At 42.1% G+C, this 17911-nt stretch overlaps 1 non-coding gene across 1 annotated transcript; it reads left to right on the top strand.

The window, feature by feature from the left end:
• Nucleotides 1-6234: 6234 nt before the first annotated feature.
• On the top strand, nucleotides 6235-6339 carry LOC111895849 (U6 spliceosomal RNA). Its single transcript, XR_002851710.1, has one exon. It is a non-coding gene; the product is annotated as a U6 spliceosomal RNA (small nuclear RNA).
• Nucleotides 6340-17911: the final 11572 nt, after the last annotated feature.

Raw genomic sequence — 17911 nt, 5'->3', positions numbered from 1 at the left:
AGTTTTCAAGAGAAAAACCATGGTTACAAAAGGATTTCGAGAAAAGAAAACAATTTTAGAAAAGTATAAAGAAAAGAGTTTTAGAAAAAGCAAAAAGGGTTTTGAAAAGAGAAAAGGGTGTGGTGCATGCAATCAGCCGAGCTCAAGTAAGTACTCCCAAATTACCCATACAAGTTATGTTATGATTATCAGTATCAGTTTCAGTTTCACTTTTAGCTTCAGTTTCAGTAGAACAGCATGCTAGAATAGGACTAAGGATCTAGGATGATGCCTTATGTGCCTGCTTTATGTGTTTCAGCTTGATAAGAATTTCATGCTAGTAATAAGTAGACAGTAGTAGGATAGCCTGTATAGGTTATGCTTGATAGTATGAGCTTAGCATTGTATGCTAGTACAGTTTCTTGTTATGAGAATAGTTTTGACTGAGTATGTTTCCTTTATTCGAATGATGTTTGCTTTGTGCTTTGTGGGACTCTGAATGATGGGAGTTAGCCATTAGGTGAATACGTCACGTCACATGTGATCAGGGTTGAATAATCTCAGAGTGCTGGATTTCGCCCTATTGCGCAGCTCTCGTTTGAGTCCAACCGTTGTAGGGACGAGACTTTTACTCGAAGGATTATCCGAGCCTCATTGCATGTGATGGTAATCAGGTGGTGGCTAATTGGCATTACAAGGAGGCCTTCAGCAGCTGAGGACTGTTTGGGTAGAGTCAGAGGTTCCCTAGGGCAAGCCTAGGATGAGAGTAGCAGAGATCAGTAGAAGAGTAAAGGGACTTGGTGGAGTTGAGGTGACTCTTGAGGAAAGTACGGATAGATGTGGAAGGTAGTATGGGCCCGTACTACTGAAAGCAGAGGATCCGTACTCGATTCAAGAGGGGTCAAGGCAAAAAATAGGGAACTAGTGGAGTGTGTGAGAGATTCTGCAGCAATAGTGTGTAAATTGATCAGGAATTGTTATATTTTCAGCATGGTGACATTGCGCGAGCTACCAGTTAGCAGTTCAGGCGTCGAGGAGGGATCTGGCTCGGGCTTTGGAGCCGGGCAGCTAGATGATCAGATGAGGGATTTCATTTCCGCAGAGATCATGTGCAACATCATTGATCAGACTCCATTGATTTTCGGTTCGGTTAGAGAGGCCATTGTGGAGCTCTTGGACAGTCATCTTCAGGCCTTTAAGGCCGGGATAGTTTCAGGACAGATTGGGGCTCGTCAAGATCCCGATTCTTATGGAGTTCGGGGATCCATCAAGGAGGGAGATCCCATTTCTAGTTTTTGCCATCAGGGGACAGGAGTGAGTGGGGCATCCTGTCTCCAAGAGAGACCTCTGCATGATTGGATAGTTGAGGAAGTTTCGCGAGCCATTCACGAGAATCTGCCCGACATGGTCGTGAAGATCACTGATAGATTGATCGAGAGGCTCCAAGATCAGACAATTGTTGTTCAGTCGGCGGGCAGGGAGTCGGAAAGGAAGAGGAAAACGGATGAGACTCAGTTAGCCACAGGCTCGGGTAAGAGGCCCAAGGGTTCGGATTTGAGGACGAGGAACTATCAGAGCCGCAATCGATGCGGGAAGTGCGGAAGGACGCACATGGGTGTGTGCAGGCATAGAAGTGGTGGTGATGCTGGATGTTTCAAGTGCGGCCAGATTGGTCATCTTAGCAGAGACTGTGTTATTACCATCACGCAGGGACTTGATCCGTTATGTTTCCATTGCAGTCAGAGGGGCCACAAGAAGGCCCACTGTCCAGGTTTGTATACAGCAGGGCAGGTGCCAGCTCCTGCCCCTGGTACTTCAAGAGCCACCAACGGACATCAGGGCCGGGCAAGGGCGCCTGCGGCTCGGAGCCGAGTTTTATGGTAGATTTCAACAGGGATTCGAGCAGCACTGAGTGATGGAGGTATGTGTCTTTTACTTTCCTGTCAACTATTATTTGTGATATTATTGTTATGTTGCTGCATTGTTATCAATAAGCTTAAGTGTTGGGGTATTGTACTACCTGCTTATGGTTGAGTTTTATTCCATCTGCATACCTTGGAATTAGAATGGTGAATTGGAGGTCGTCCCCTCTAGATCAGGTTATTTTGGATACAGTGACTGTAGCACGTATGTGTAAGATGCAGTAGTGCCTTACTACTTGCGGAAGGCGTTAGTCGGGTAATGATCAGTTATATTTTCAGTAGTGATAACCCAGAGTTTTTAGTGGAGCAGCTAGCGGTCAGTAAGGAAGTGGGTTGGGGATGTGCACCCCAAACGCAGGTTCTCGGAATGTAGTCCCTAAAGCAAATGCAGTTAAGGATCGAAGGGTGCTCAGTCAGGTAGCAAGAAGGGTGCGGATCTGGTAAGAGTTAGTTGGAGCGCTGGCAAGGGTAAACGTCGGCGGACAGCATATCGCCCTGGTAATGGAAGGAAGGTTGGAAATCCTTTTGACCAGTGAGCAGTAAGGAACTAGCTGAATCCAAGTGGGGGAGAACCCTCCGAGTATACAAGGATAAGAGCCACGTAGACCCAGAATGAGTGCGCGGCCTCTGAGAAGAAATGATCGTAGCATAGTGATGGATGGATTGAGAAGTTCAGAATTGGGAGTTCGAGAACTTTCCCAGCAGTTAGTTCATGTATCGAGATGGTTAGAAGTTGGTTGGGAATCTAGGATTGGAGGACCACCTGTAGGGCTCAAATGAGTCGGAATGAGGATCCTGAGAACGGTTAGCAAGAGATTTTTTCGTATTAGTAGCCAGTGACAGAGTCAGCATGCAGGATTGTGTAGATTCAGGAGTTGGGAGTTTGGAAACTTCCCAACAATAGCTTCTTGTATCCGAATTAGTAGACGGTTGGTTTGGGAACCAAGCCGAAGAGTTCCTCGACGAAGCGCTAAGTATATCAAGGATATAAGATGTCGAGGATGATGCAGTAATCAAAGACTGAGGGCTGGTTTTGAGAAATCAGGATGAGGAATCACTAGCGGGACTAGGGATAGTCAGGACATCCGCGGAATAGTAGTAGTAGTGTTGTAAGTCTGCGGGGGTAGCCGTAGCATTCACTAGTAGTCAGGTAGTAGTGGTGGTGTTGTAAGTCTGCGTGGGTAGCCGTAGCATTCACTAGCAGCCAGATAGTATTATAGAGTTGTAAGTCCGCGAGCGTAGCCGCAACCTTTATCAGATTGGTAGGCAGCATGAGCGCGTTGTTGGACGCGGGAAAGCAGTAGTACCCACCAGTTCGGGTGTAGTACTGAGGATATGGGAATCCACGAGTTAGATTCTGGATTTCCCAAATGGTTCAGTAATGGTTAAGTCGGCAATTTGTCAGTAGATCATCGCCACAGTTATGAGATCAGAGTAGCAGTGGACCGTAGGGGTTCGGGTATGTTAAGGGCTACCGTCAGTCTGGGAACCATCATATTGTTAGTCGTGGAATTGATGATGTCAGGATGTGGCGTAAGGACCTGATCGGTGGATCGGGAGGTTGTTAAAGTTTCAGTGTCAGGATGACTGGTGGAAACTAGTTCCAGAGGAAGATTTCGTTTAGAAGTTGTGGGAAGCAGCCATTCAACCAGTTCAATGATTCAGGCAGTTCAGTGATTCAGTCAGTTCAGTGTTTCAGCCAGTTCAGTGTTTCAGTCAGTTCAGTGTGTTTCAGCCAGTTCAGCGTTTCAGCCAGTTTAGTGTTTCGCCTAGTTTAGTGTTCCAAGCAGTTCAGCATTGCAGGCAGCTCAGCGTTTCAGATAGTTCCAATATGAGTAGCAAAGTGGATAGAACAATTATAAATAGTCGAAGAATCTTGCGGAGTCGCTGGGAGCGACTAGCAGATTGCGATGGAGTGTAGTGACCGGTAGGAGTCCGGTAACTCAGATATTGACAGAATAGTTGGACCAGGGAGGTCTCAGTGCATCCGGTAGGCGGATGAGGGGTAACATAATTCTCAGTCGGAGGAAGTAACGTTAAGAAAATTATGGAAAAGAGAAGGATTTAGTATGTACCAACAGTAGAGACCCGCACTGTAAGTGGCTGGAGTGATGGACAAAAGGGGGTGTTAGATTTCCCAGGCAGAGAGTTGGAGGCAATTCGCAGGACAGTTGGTCATAGCAAACTTCGAGGACGAAGTTTAGTTTAAGTGGGGGAGAGTTGTAACACCCAAAGTTTGGAAAGCCGAGAAAAGAAAGAAAACCCTAATTTTAAGGGGAGACTCGGCGAGTCCATGGAGGGACTCGGCGAGTCCGAGCGGGATCCGGGTTGAGGTATAAGCGCCCGACTCAGCGAGTCGGCCAAGGTGACTCGGCGAGTCTGGTCTGAGCAAGGAAAACCCTAAATCCCGGACTTGGAGCTTATTTAAACGTCTCATTCTCTCCCCTAGGGTTCCTTTACTGCCTCACTAGCACATAACACTAAACCCTAGCCGCCATAATCGTTTTGGAGCAAGATCTACCCTTAGTGAAGCTTTTAGAGCTTGAGAGAGAAGTTAGTCTTTATGGAGCAAGAAAGGGGCCTTGGATCCAGAGTTGGTGGAACATTTCTGAGCATTTAAGGGTAATAAATCGTTACCTTCCCTCTTTTGTTTAATAGATCAACCTTGGCTATGTGATTTGGGGATTTTATGCCATGCTTAAGAACGATTTCGAGTTAGAAGCCCAGATCTGAAGTTGCTACTTCAGATCTGAGTGTATCTTGGCCCAGAAAGTCATAAAGCATCTGTTCTTGGGTTGATAGTGAAGCCTCTTTGTCTTAAACCCTAGTTTGGATTGTTTTAAGCCTAGATCTCTTGATCTACACGTAAAGTTTGCCACTTTACATGGGGGATAGGCCTTAGAAGTATGGATCTATGAGTTGGAAGCCCTGTTTGGCTCGAAAAGCCACTGCATCGATTAAGCACTGAATAGACTCGGCGAGTCCTTCGAGTGGACTCGGCGAGTAGCTTGAAGATGAGGAGGAACTCAATGAGTGGGATGAACAGCTCGTCGAGTCAGATGAAGTTAGGCATGAACTCGGCGAGTTGGAAGAACAACTCGACGAGTTGGTTGAAGGTTTCCTTGGGCTCGGCGAGTCTATTCTTGGACTCGGTGAGTCAGGTCGCGAAACCCCAAACCCTTCGAGTTGAAACTCGAATCAGTGAGTCGGATGGAGACTCAGCGAGTTGGACAGGTTAGGACTCGGGAATAGTTGACCCGGCGAGTCATGGACTGACTCGGCGAGTCGAGTCACGAATAGAAAGATCCTGAGCATATGAACTCGGCGAGTTATTAGGATGACTCGGCGAGTAGGGTTGACCTGGAAGGTTGACTTTGACCAGGATTTTGACCTTGACCAGAGATGACCTAGTTGACCTTTGGAGGTCAGTTGGATTAAGTGTTATTTTGGCATTGGTAGCTCGAGGAGCTAGTGGAGCAGCAGTTTGGAGTCAGAGGTCAGGTAGCAGTCAAAAGGATTAGCAGCATCAGTTCAGCAGTCTCAGGTGAGTTTCCTTCCAGTAGGAACGGGTCTAAGGCCACAATGCCGACCCGTTTAGCTAGTAGTAGTTTCCGGATTTTGATCTGATGCAATATTTAGTATGTTTGATGCCTTCGTGGCTCAGAGAGGAATTATGTGTTATGTGTTCCGGGCCACGGCCCGATGTAGTATGCAGTATATGTGTGTTCATGCTAGTTGATATGTTTATGTTATGTTCTGTTCAGTTAGCCCGGACTTCGGTCCGATGCAGGGGACAAGGTCCCAGTTAGTCCGGACTTCGGTCCGATGCAGGGGGCAAGGCCCCAGTTAGCCCGGACTTCGGTCCGATGCAGGGGACAAGGTCCCAGTTAGTCCGGACTTCGGTCCGATGCAGGGGGCAAGGCCCCAGTTAGCCCGGACTTCGGTCTGATGCAGTGGGCAAGGCGCAGCATGTGCTTTATATGTTATTGTATGGTATGTGGTAGATTGGGGGAGCTCACTAAGCTTCGTGCTTACGGTTTTTCAGTTGCGGTTTCAGGTACTCAATTTTCAAAGGAGGAGCTCGGGAAGATTGCAGTGCACACACCATAGGTAGTTAACCTGGGAAAGTTTGACTCTGATAATGATAATATGTTTTGAATTAATACTCGAAAATTATGTTATGACTTATGATACAGTTTTTATAAATATAATTTAGTAATGTTTTTAAAGAAATTTTTAGTTGTGATTTTTGGGTCGTTACAAGTGCAAGGATTTAAGGGGGTGCCGGGATTCGAACCCAGGACCTCTAGGTCATTGCCACAGCGCTTTACCAACTCAGCTAGGAGACACCTTCGAGAAATTGGAACGATACAGAGAAGATTAGCATGGCCCCTGCGCAAGGATGACACGCACAAATCGAGAAATGGTATCAGAGCTAGGGCACGGGTCGATGTGTTCGACGGGGACGTCGAACCCTATAATGGGGGGTGAAAGTGGGTTAGATCTGATCCCACATCGGCTGGGAAGGAGAATAAAGCATTCCTTATAAGGGGTGTGGATACCTTCCCTATCACAACGCGTTTTAAAGCCGTGAGGGCAGCAGATCCCATAAGAACTCTGCAGTTAAGCATGCTCGGGCGGGAGTAGTACCAGGATGGGTGACCCCCTGGGAAGTCTTCGTGCCGAGTGGCCCAAAGCGGACAATATTGTGATACATGCCAGAGGAGGATGTTACAAAAATTCACATTCTTCTTCGTCAAGCGGGTCAAAGGGACTACAATCTTAGAGAAATCCTATATAAATCTCTAATAATACCCCAAAAGGCACTTGAAGCTTCGAATCTCGGATGGGTTCCTCGTAACCTCCAATTGCATCATAGCCTTGATCTTGGCTGGGTCGACCAATATATCCTTCTAATTGACGATATGCCCCAAGAACTGAGTCCTGAAGGTTTTCTTCTACACATCATTATCCCTAAACCTCATCTGATGGTACCTCGATGACAAATCAATCTTGGAAAACCAAGATGCACCCTGGAGCCGGTCAAGTAAATCATCAATACTTGGGATTGGGTAGCGATTCTTCATCGTTAGTTTTTTAAACTCCCGGTAGTCAATGCACATCCTGTGTGAACCATCCTTCTTTTTCACAAATAGGATTGGTGCTCCCCACGGAGAAATGATCGGGCAATTAAAACCCATATCTAACAGCTCCTGAAGCTGCGTAGAGAACTGCTGCATCTTTGGTGGTGTCGGGCGATACGGTGCCTTCGCCATTGGGGCCGCACCAGGAACTAAATAAATCTGAAACTCAACTTGAATCTTAGGAGGCACTACTGGTAACTCTTCAGGAAACACACCGGGGAAATCCAAAACAATGGATACCTCACTTAGCGTCGTCGTGCCCTCCCCCAAGTATCCGCCACATAAGCCAAATTACCTAAAAAACCGTGTTGAAGATACCTCCTCGCCCTCATAGTCGAACAGAGAGTCGGCCTATACGAAGTTCCCTCACCAGGGAATAACCAGTTCTTCCCTACTCGGGGGTGGAACTCTCACTAGCTGGCGCTCATAGTCAATCATTGCCCTGTTCAGGCCCAACCAATCCATCCCAATGATAACTTTTGATCCTTGCAGAGGAATCGACACCAAATCAATAGAGTACCTCTCACTAAACAGATTCAAAACACACCCACGGTGAACCATCAAAGCATTCAAAAATGGTCATCCGCAATCTCCACCTCGAATGGGTAGTCCAAAATCTTGGGAAAATCACAAAACTTCTTGCTAAGTTCAAGAGATACAAAGGATCGGGTAGCACCTGAATCAAACAGAACATGAGCAGTCATACCATTAACCAAAAATGTCCCTATACAAGATCAAATATAATCATAAGCATAAATAAGGAAAGAAATAAAAGATAAGAATAAGTCACATACCTATAACCATATTTGGTGCTGCATGAGCCTTATCGGTGGTCAGCTGAAATGTGCCGCTCTTCACCACAGGAGCCTCCGCCTTGCCATGGCGGCCAACAATAATCCTCAAGGTGGCAGGCGTAGGCACCACTACTGCTCCCCTTGACAATCTCGGACAATCGTACTTTTTATCGCCGATCAGATTATAATGAAAGAAAATCATAGCACCCCTAGGATAGTCCCTGCTTATGTAACCTGGCTGATCACAACTGAAACATATTGAACCTGTCAATCGACAATCCCCACCATATGTCTTGTCGCAACGACTGCGGCCCTATTGGCCTCTGGTGCGTGAATCAGAAGTCGTGGGCCTCTTAACCTGGCCCGCCGTTGTCTCTAGCTGGTTGGACTTCCGCTTCGTCTAAAGCTCCAACTTAATCTCCTGCTCACGGGCCTTCTCAGTCATATCATTTAGTGTCTTGCACCCCCCAAAAGCTCACAAACTCCCTGATATCCTCTCTCAACATGTCATGATATCTTGTCTTCTTTATCTCCTCACCTGCAACGTACTATGGAACCACCAAAGACCTCTCTCGGAACTTGGCGGTGATCTCAGCTATAGTCTCAGTAGTTTGGCGAAGGTCCTGGAACTCCCTCGCCAGCTACTGCACCTCAATAGATAATGGAAACTCCCTCTGTAACCTCGAAACAAAATCTTTCCAAGTCATGACTGCTACGGCCGCAGATCCGATAGCCCGGTCAACCTCATCCCACAAATCTCGTGCTCGGTCCATCAACAGGCAGGACGCAAATTCCACATTTTCCCCCTCAAGGAAAAAACTCATCCATTGAGCATTATTCATGTCAGCGATCTACTACCAACTAGGGATGGCGTCCTTAGCCTCAAAGAACTTAGGAGCTCCACAAGCCATGAACTCTTGAAATGAGGGAGTTCGAGCTCCTATCTAGCTTGCATTAATATCAGGTTGAAAAGACATGAGCCTCTCATCCATCAGCTCCATAATCCGCACTTTGATGGTACCAAAAACATAAGGGTGGCCTCTAAAATTCTGCAAGTGACCTCAGCCACAATGAACTCGCGCAATCGCTTATCGATCGGTTTTGCGCATGAGCCAGAACGAGAGCCAGAAACTCCTCGAGTAGTCATTACCATACTCAAACTGAAAAACAACATATAAATAATCAACATATGACTCAAGGGAATTCTCACTACATAGGACTCCCTAGAGTCTCCAACTTTGTTCTTGTCTCAGGTATAGATCCTATGTTTCCAGTAGTACTAGCCCAATACTACCTTTCACAACTTTCTTTACCCTCCTCAAGAATCGTCCTGATTCCTCTAAGTCACCACACTAGAACCATACACTAATCCTATGCTAAGAAGAAACATATCCTAGACATTCCTCAGAATCCTCAACTCCCACCGCTTGCAATACCGAGAAACTCAATAAACATCGTTGGTTACCTTATGCATGCAAGTTATACACAAATTAGAATCATACAGACTGTTACATGATGACTCTACGCTAAGTCCACAACCAAACAAGGAATAGGAAATGAGTCCAAATCAATCATTCTAGGGCTATATGGTCCTAGTCATATACAAATTTGAAAGCATATACTTAGCAATTAACTAAGCTGATATCAATTCCAAGTAATACATAGCATCAAATTCCCCTAGCCTATAAGGCATCACAAAAATCAGGAAATTCTATCATACGATTCCTGAAGGTATCCTTAGACTTAACTTAGCATGGAATTTCATATTAAGGATGCTAATCATAACACACGGGTATGGGTAATTTGTGAGCCACTTGAGCTCGGTTGATTGCACACATCACACCCCCTTTTTCTTAATAAAAATCTTTTTAGAACTACAATTTCACTTTCATTTAAAAAAATTATCATTTCCTTGGTTTGAGATCTGATACTCTAGAAAGTGTGCCTGAATCCCTCAAAAGAAGGCTCTGATACCAACTTGTAATAGCCCAAGAATAGTGATAAAGTTTTTCATTGAAAGACAAATAATTTCATTCATTAATTGTTTAAAAAAACCATCACCAAAATTATTATCCAAAATATCAGAGTATAATTATTCAAAATGCAGAAATCATGAGGGAGGATATTATGTCATCAAGTCGTGCCCTTCAACTTCAAACCATAATTACCTTAAACCATAAAATGTTATAAACACAAAGCTTAGCGAGTTCCCCAAAGTACCACATACTAGTCATACAAATGGGCTTAACCTTGGGTATATTCCAACCGAACATACACATATAGGGCCCTCCCTAGGGTATATTTCAACCCGATCAACAAATATGGGCCCAACCCTGGGGTATCTTTCAACCTAATCATACAATAGTGGGCCTCGCCCTGGGGTCTATTTTAACCTGAACATAAGATAGTGGGCACCGTCCTAGGATTTATTTAAATCCACCATACGAAGACATACAAGCCACATAGCAGTTATCATCCTAAATTACACAATAATGACCTAGCATTAGTGCCTTTGACCCATGGATACAGTGAGAAAAGTCACCTCACAATCGGATGAAAAAGATAAACAACACGCTGCTCTGAAAATCGACTCTACCGATCACCTTCAAGAATAACGTTGACCTAAACTTAGAATACAGCTCAAACTACCCAAAATACCCCTAGCTCAAACTTTTGGTCAAAGTTAATGACAAATTCAACCGAGTGAACTCGTCGAGTACGCTGGCGTACTTAACATGTACGCGGGGTGTACTATGTGTTTGACCAAAATCAAGGGGCTGACCACGTATGCGCAATGTACCCCTTCGCACGCCCAGTGTACGCGGCTGCCACCCATCCATTCCACTAAGAACTTAATCCTTAAGCTCTTTTGTCCAAACTTCAGATCTAGCCCTAAAAAGGCATCATCAATCATAAAGTTTCCAACTTTATGATCTTATGGCTAACAAGTGCCCAAAACTAAAAGCCCAATCTTCTTAACTCATTAAGACATCCTAGATCATGCATGGAAAGAAACTAATGGCCAAGATCACATTTTTATGACTTAACATACCCTAAAACCTCTGAAAAGACAACTCAAATGTCCTAGGGTATTCCATACTTACAAGGATCAAGATTTGGGACAAAAGGTGCCAAATTTAAGCTAGAACAAGATCTTAATGAAACATTCATCAAGGTTGGAGCTTTATGCCTCCAAAAGATGAACAAGAGAGAGTAGTTGACGAATCCAAAGCCTTGAGTGAAGTACCACAACTTCAAGGTTTTATTTCACCTCCAAAAGCTCCAAAATGACACCAAAATACTCTCTATGCTTCAAAATGCACTCGCACACTTTAGGGTTTCAAAATGAGGAATGAGGCTAGAGTTAATAGAGAGTATTATGCCATAAAGATGTTTAAATAGGGTCCAAACCCTAAAAATTAGGGTTTGCACCCTGGCTACGTACACCCTGCGTACTCAGCGTACGCCCACCATACGTGTGCATGGACAACAACTACGAAAATGCCATTAGGGACTAACTTTGCAAACAAGTCACAATCCAATGGTCAAAATGGAATACCTAAAAAATAAAGATATTACACCTTTTTATTCACCTTTTGATCTAGATGATGATTAAACCATTTCCGCAACAATCATTTGTATTACTCGAACACCATGCAATGAGTAGTGTTGTTTAACGCCTTGGCCACCCCTAAATTGAAACCATATCTCGAAAACATGAACCTCCCCCCCCCCCCTTCTTTTTTTTGTTAACCCATTTTTTCATCTGAAGTTAAACAAAAAGAAAACCTAATTTTATGTACACCTACTATAGTTGTCCGATATCCAAATTTAAAATATGCAAACATTTCCATTAAAAATAACACCATTGATATCTACCATTTAGCAATGAAGGTGTAAAAATCCACAAAAGAGCCTAAATGGAACTAAATCTAGAATGGTAAAATAGTTAAGACTAAAATGAAATACCTTTGATTTGGCTCAATAAATGTAATCAAAGTTTTCTGTAGCCATCTAACTAAACTATTTTATTAAAAATAAGGGCTTATGTTTCTACTGATATGATGATAAATACATGGTTGTGGGGTGCATTAGGATGGTTCTCATGGCATTTGTTGAGGTCATCTAGACATGAATGATAGCGCGCATTTGCATTAACAAGTTATAGAAAAGTGTGAAGCTAGTTAATGATGTTCGATTATATATATATATATATATATATATATATATATATATATATATATATATATATATATATATATCTTTTTTAATATTTGCGATGTTGCCCCATACTCCAACGATTTTGTTTTTGTGTAAATATGCCATTGTTTGTTCCTAAGATTCTAAATCCCACTAATTACCCTAGCAAAGAGAGATTCTGGTTCTTTTTTCAGGCGCCACCACCACTTAATCAACAAAGCAATATTTGGAGATCTGATGGAGCCGACCCCCAGTCTCCAATGCGTCTTTGGTGAAGTAATCTTCTCCCATGCCACCCAATTAATTCTTCTGCTATCTTCTGCTCCTCCCCACAGGAATCTACTAAGTATCTTTTCAAGGGACTCTATAACTCCCTTGGGGTCCCTAAAGATAGACAAAAAGTAAGTTGGTAAATTCCCAATAATATCTTTGATAAGTGTAAGGCGGCCTCTAAATGATAAGGTCTTGGACTTCCACCCAGAGAGTTTAGACTAGAATTTTCCAACAATAGGCTTCCAATATTTAACTTGATTCATGTTCACACCAACAGGAATGCCAAGATAAACGGCATAGACCCCGCCTCACAGCCTAGGATACTCGCCCCTTGTGATGTTTCATTCTCTAAAGCACTGATACCAAATACTTTTGATTTATTAAATTTACCTTAAGCCCCAACGACACATGGAAGCACTTGAGGATTCGTGCAAGGTTCTTGAGATTGACTTTTGACCACTCGCCTAATAACAATGCGTCATCTGCATTGAATAAGTGGGACTATACTAGACCGTTCCCGGGGATTTGGATGCCCTGAAAAATTCTGTTTTCAATCGCCGATTTAAGATTTGGGTTCAAACCTTCCATAGCTATGATGAATAACAATGGTGAGAGTGGGTATCTGTGACATCCCCAATTTCACGGACAGAAAAGACCAATTTGTTTATGCTTTATTTTTAAAATCAAAGTAATCTTTTAAAGAAAACAGTGGCAAAATTTGTTCCCAAAACAAAATATGATAAAGATTATCAAAGCATTTCTTTAAAGAAGTGTATTTTCATTATATAACAAAATCTCGGGATTTCATGTTCAATACAGACCAAAAGAACAAAACATAACAAAATAGACCTTAAAATAGTTATTCATAACTACTGGCCTATAATCCAAAATCTCTCGTCAAGTCCACCAACTTATACTCTTGTGCCATTACATGTAATGCAAAGAAAACTGAGTGGGTCAGGCTTGGGAGCTTGGTGAGCATATAGGGTTTTCAACCCAAAATAATATAATTATTATATTTAATTATCAAACAATCAATCCAATTACCCACCCCCCATTATCTTCCTTTATTTCATAGAGATTTACCCTAAGAACCGATTACCCTTCTCCCATTAATTCCTAAGAATTGCCCTAAGGAATTGGCACAATGTCTAGTGCTGGCATGGATCTTTGATTACCTCTGGTGAACACGCAGTTCAAAATAATAATGAACACCTAGTTCGAGAACACCCATTGAACACACTCCATTCAATAATACCTAATGAACACCTAGTTCAAAAACACCTAATGAACACTTAGTTCAAAAACACCTAATGAACACTTAGTTCAAATATCCCTGGCGAACACAAAGTTCAAAACACCTAGTGAACACTTAGTTCAAATATCCCTGGTGAACTCAATCACCTAAGGAAACAGAGTACGAAAGCTCCTAGTTCAAACCACGTGATAATAATGTATATCTCGATCCTGCAAAACCATTACTATTATTAACACATATAAATCATATTTCTAAAACAATCTATCCCATCCCGTCCATCCCCACATACTGACCCTATACAATGATCTTACGAGATCTAGCCTAAGGAATTGATATGAACTACAACTAACGAAGCTGCTTCGGAAATTCCCTGGCAGCAAACGAGGATCAATAAAGACATCAAATGAGGGGAATGGAATAAGTTTCACCACGAACCTTTGTTCGTAAAAGAAAGAACCACAAGACAGTTAAGTCAAGGGTAGTTATCTAGATAACAATGCCTAGGCGTGGTCCGACTATCATGAGGTATTATACCCCCAGACGCTAGATATGCCAACATCGAACTTTGCCTAGCAGTGGCCTGAATACATGAGGTATTTCACCCCCAGACGCACCCTATCCAACAATATAACACTAGACATACCTGGCGGTGGTCTCTTACTGACACACTTTATTAGGCAGTCTACGAAGTTCCCTTAATTACTTCATGAAAGAAAACGCTGACATATGAAGCTCGGTCGATCACCTTATAAAAGAAACGCTGACTCCAAATATCTCTCAAAACAAAAGTATATGGAAATACTACTAGAGTACTCCTGTACGCTCCCGTGACCGACACACAAAATTGTCAAAAAGACTTTGTACACGATAGTACTTCTGGCACATTATAGTACTCTGGTATGCGAAAGACTCGTACCCGAGAACATAATAGTACCCTGGCACAAGCAGCACCAAAGACAGAGAGATTTAAAAAGAACTTCGTACATAAAATGTACTTCTGTACGTAGGACGTACTCCACCGATCATCAATCTCACAACACACGTACTCTTAATAGGAGACTACCCAAAGTCCGAACTTAATTGAAATAAACATTCCATTAAAGTCTTAACCCATCACTAGGCAAACCTACAATGTTTATAATCAATTTTTGATACTATCTCCGTTTAGGCAATGCTAACTAGTGTATACTTAAAATAGAGTTTTAAGTAATAATATCATATATTCACATCTTAACACATATTGAACCATAACTGATTCCCACGTTGTATATCATCAAATATATCTAACCCGTATTTCGGAAAATAACAAATACTTCACATACATATGTATATTTCATACTTTAATCAATACACGTATTAAAATAATGTTCCTAAAAGGGACTATACACATGATACCTTATTGAATGAACACATAATTCAAAAATAGATAATCCATACTCCTGGATCTAAAATTTACCTCCTTACCTAATCCATATTGTCGGATCTAAAACTAACCTCTTGATCTGATCCATACTCTCGGATCTAAAATAACCTCCTATACTGATCCATACTCTCGAATCTAAAACAAGTTTATCTCTTTATCCTTTTATCTCATGGTCCAACCCATCTTTTATCACCTTCCAACAACCTCATCAACTCATGTCCCACCCAACATATTTTTAGATACAAAACACATATATAGTTTAACTCATTAAAACTTATATAATTCATCCGTTCCACAATCATCTCAAATAAACAACAATATATTATACACATAGCACGTATTTGATAGAAAATACTTAATATTTGTGTTAGAAGAAAGTGACTACACACTCACTTGATTAGAAGATGATCGGATAGCACTACGGCTTGTAGAAGTAGTATTCTTCAGTAGATCTGGAAGATCTTCACAAAAATTGGATTCTCGCAGGAAGAGCTTCAACTCGAGAATCGCACTTCTCGGGATCTTTGAGGCTTCGGGACTTGCTTCGGGTCTTAGGAATGATACCGGGGCTTCGGTATATTTCTTGCTCGAAAATCGAGGTAAAACGGGAGAGAGAGAGAAAAGAAAATGTGCAAAGGAATAAGGCAACCTCGCACCCTTTATATAGTGGTTGGATTCACGATTTATGCTAGGCGTAATCTGGATAAGGCCGGTGTCTTGAGTCTATTTGCAAGGATTTTAGAAATTATTTTAGCCATGCAACCGATAAGGCTTATTAGTCTGAATTCACTTAGGAGGGTTGGGTCTTTCACTATGGGAGCCAAAGTGATAAAAGAGGAGTTACACAATCGTGCAATTGATCCTCTATCCTCGAAAAACCTTACAAAGTTCATCACATTATTCAAGATTAAGGACGAGTATACCTTGATTAATTGGAATGCTAGTCCGTCCGGACCTGGTGCCTTGTCCCCACCACACTCCCGTACAACTTTCTTTACTTCTTCATAGGAAAAGGGAGCTTCAAGTCTTATAGCATCCATCATATTGATGGACAGAAAGTTGGGATTGATCAGTTTAGGCCTCGATTTCCACTTCTCCTTAGACTTTTCCGAAAAGAATCTAAACGCCTCATTTTTTATACTTTGCACATCAGATTCCCATCTTCCATTTATCAGAAGCCCTGAGATTTTATTTTTCCGGTTGTTATTATTGACGTACCCATGGAAAAATTTTGTATTTTCGTCTCCATCTATCATCCATTTCATTCTTGCCTTTTGTTTTACATCCATTGCTTCTCTTTTTTCAAACTCCATGATTCTTTTTGTATTGCTGCTCCAAATTGTGGTTTCTTCTCTAGAGAGTGTCCTTATTTCAGCCTCCTTTTCTAGTTTTGATGTTTCTTCTTTTAAGCTAATTAGCTCCTGCTTTCTTTCTTCTATTCAGCTCTCCTCCATTATTTGATAACACCTTTGAGATGTTTCAACTTGGCAGCAAGATACGTATCTACATTCCCATGACCCTAGAATCCTTCCCATGATTTATGCACCACCTCATCTATTCCTTCAATATGCAACCAAGAATTGTAGAACTTAAAGGGACAAGGGCCATAGTCCCCATTGTCTACGAATATAGTGATAAAGCAATGGTCAGATAGCTCCCAGGGATGTGTGATTAGAGTTAGAGAAGGAAAATGATTCAAAAATTTTGGGCATGCGAGAAATCTATCCAACTTACTTAGCTTAGCATCTGCTCTACTCATGAAAGTGTAACATTCACCTCCCATTTAAAAATCATGTATCCCAGCATTGTGAATGGATTCATTGAAGACTCCCGAGCTAGCAGGGCAGAAGGCAGACCTGAACCTTTCTTCCTTTCTCGTGACGACATTAAAATCCCCCAAAATAACCAGTTTCCATTAATAGCCCTTTTTAGTATTGGAATTACCATTATGTTCATGTTAAAGTATTTTTGTTGCTACTACAAATCGACATGATAATAATAATTTGCCATGATTAAAAGTGGACAAAAAACTGAAAGAAGAGCAATATAGAAAATCAATATCGATTACAAACAATATGACATACCGTAAATCCAATCAACAACGGAGAACACGAGCGATTGGTGGCGACAATTGAGTGCAGAGGTCATTGGCGATAGAAATTGAACAAATCGAAATCCTGATTTCTTGGGCGGCAAATCGTCGATCCTCAAACCCAAAACGTTTGATACATCGCTCAAAAAGACGATAGGATTAGAAAGAAGTGTAATTGAATGAAAATCATAATAAAATCGAAACATACAACAACTTACCGAAATTTCTTACACCACAGGGTACAGGCGGTGGAGACGGTGTTGGAGAAGATGGTGTAATTTAGTGGTGGTGGACGAAACGTGCCTGAAATACGTCAACAGATTCTTCGAGTTGTCGGCAATCTTATGAAATCAAAACGATGTATGGGTTGCAGGAACGAAAATGGATTCTATGAGTTGTCGGCACTTTTATGAAATCAAAACGATGTAGGGGTTGCAGGAACGTCACGTTTGTAAGGAAAACAGGGACCAAATGTTTAATATTATCGAAATGATGTGGTTGAAATCTAAATAGCATAAAAGATATTGTTCTTAAACACGATGCCTTTTAATATATAAGTATAATGAGCTCCTTCCAAAGATCCTGTTTCTCCTGTCGGGACTGTGGAGCATATATGTTAGCGAAAATATTATTCCCTGGAGTTCTGATCCAATACCCAAATATTATCAAGTAATGTTGCTGCTTCAATACCTCCGATTTCTTGTAATATCTCGTATCCCATATAGATACTAGACCACCCAAACTCCCGTTCACATCAACCCCCTCAAAGCCAAATTCTAGAGAATCCAAACATGCATTTATATTTATTCTAGAGAACTCAGCTAGT

This window comes from Lactuca sativa, chromosome 3, assembly GCF_002870075.4.
Source record: "Lactuca sativa cultivar Salinas chromosome 3, Lsat_Salinas_v11, whole genome shotgun sequence".
Taxonomy (NCBI): domain Eukaryota; kingdom Viridiplantae; phylum Streptophyta; class Magnoliopsida; order Asterales; family Asteraceae; genus Lactuca; species Lactuca sativa.
This window is presented reverse-complemented; position numbering and strand designations above follow the sequence as displayed.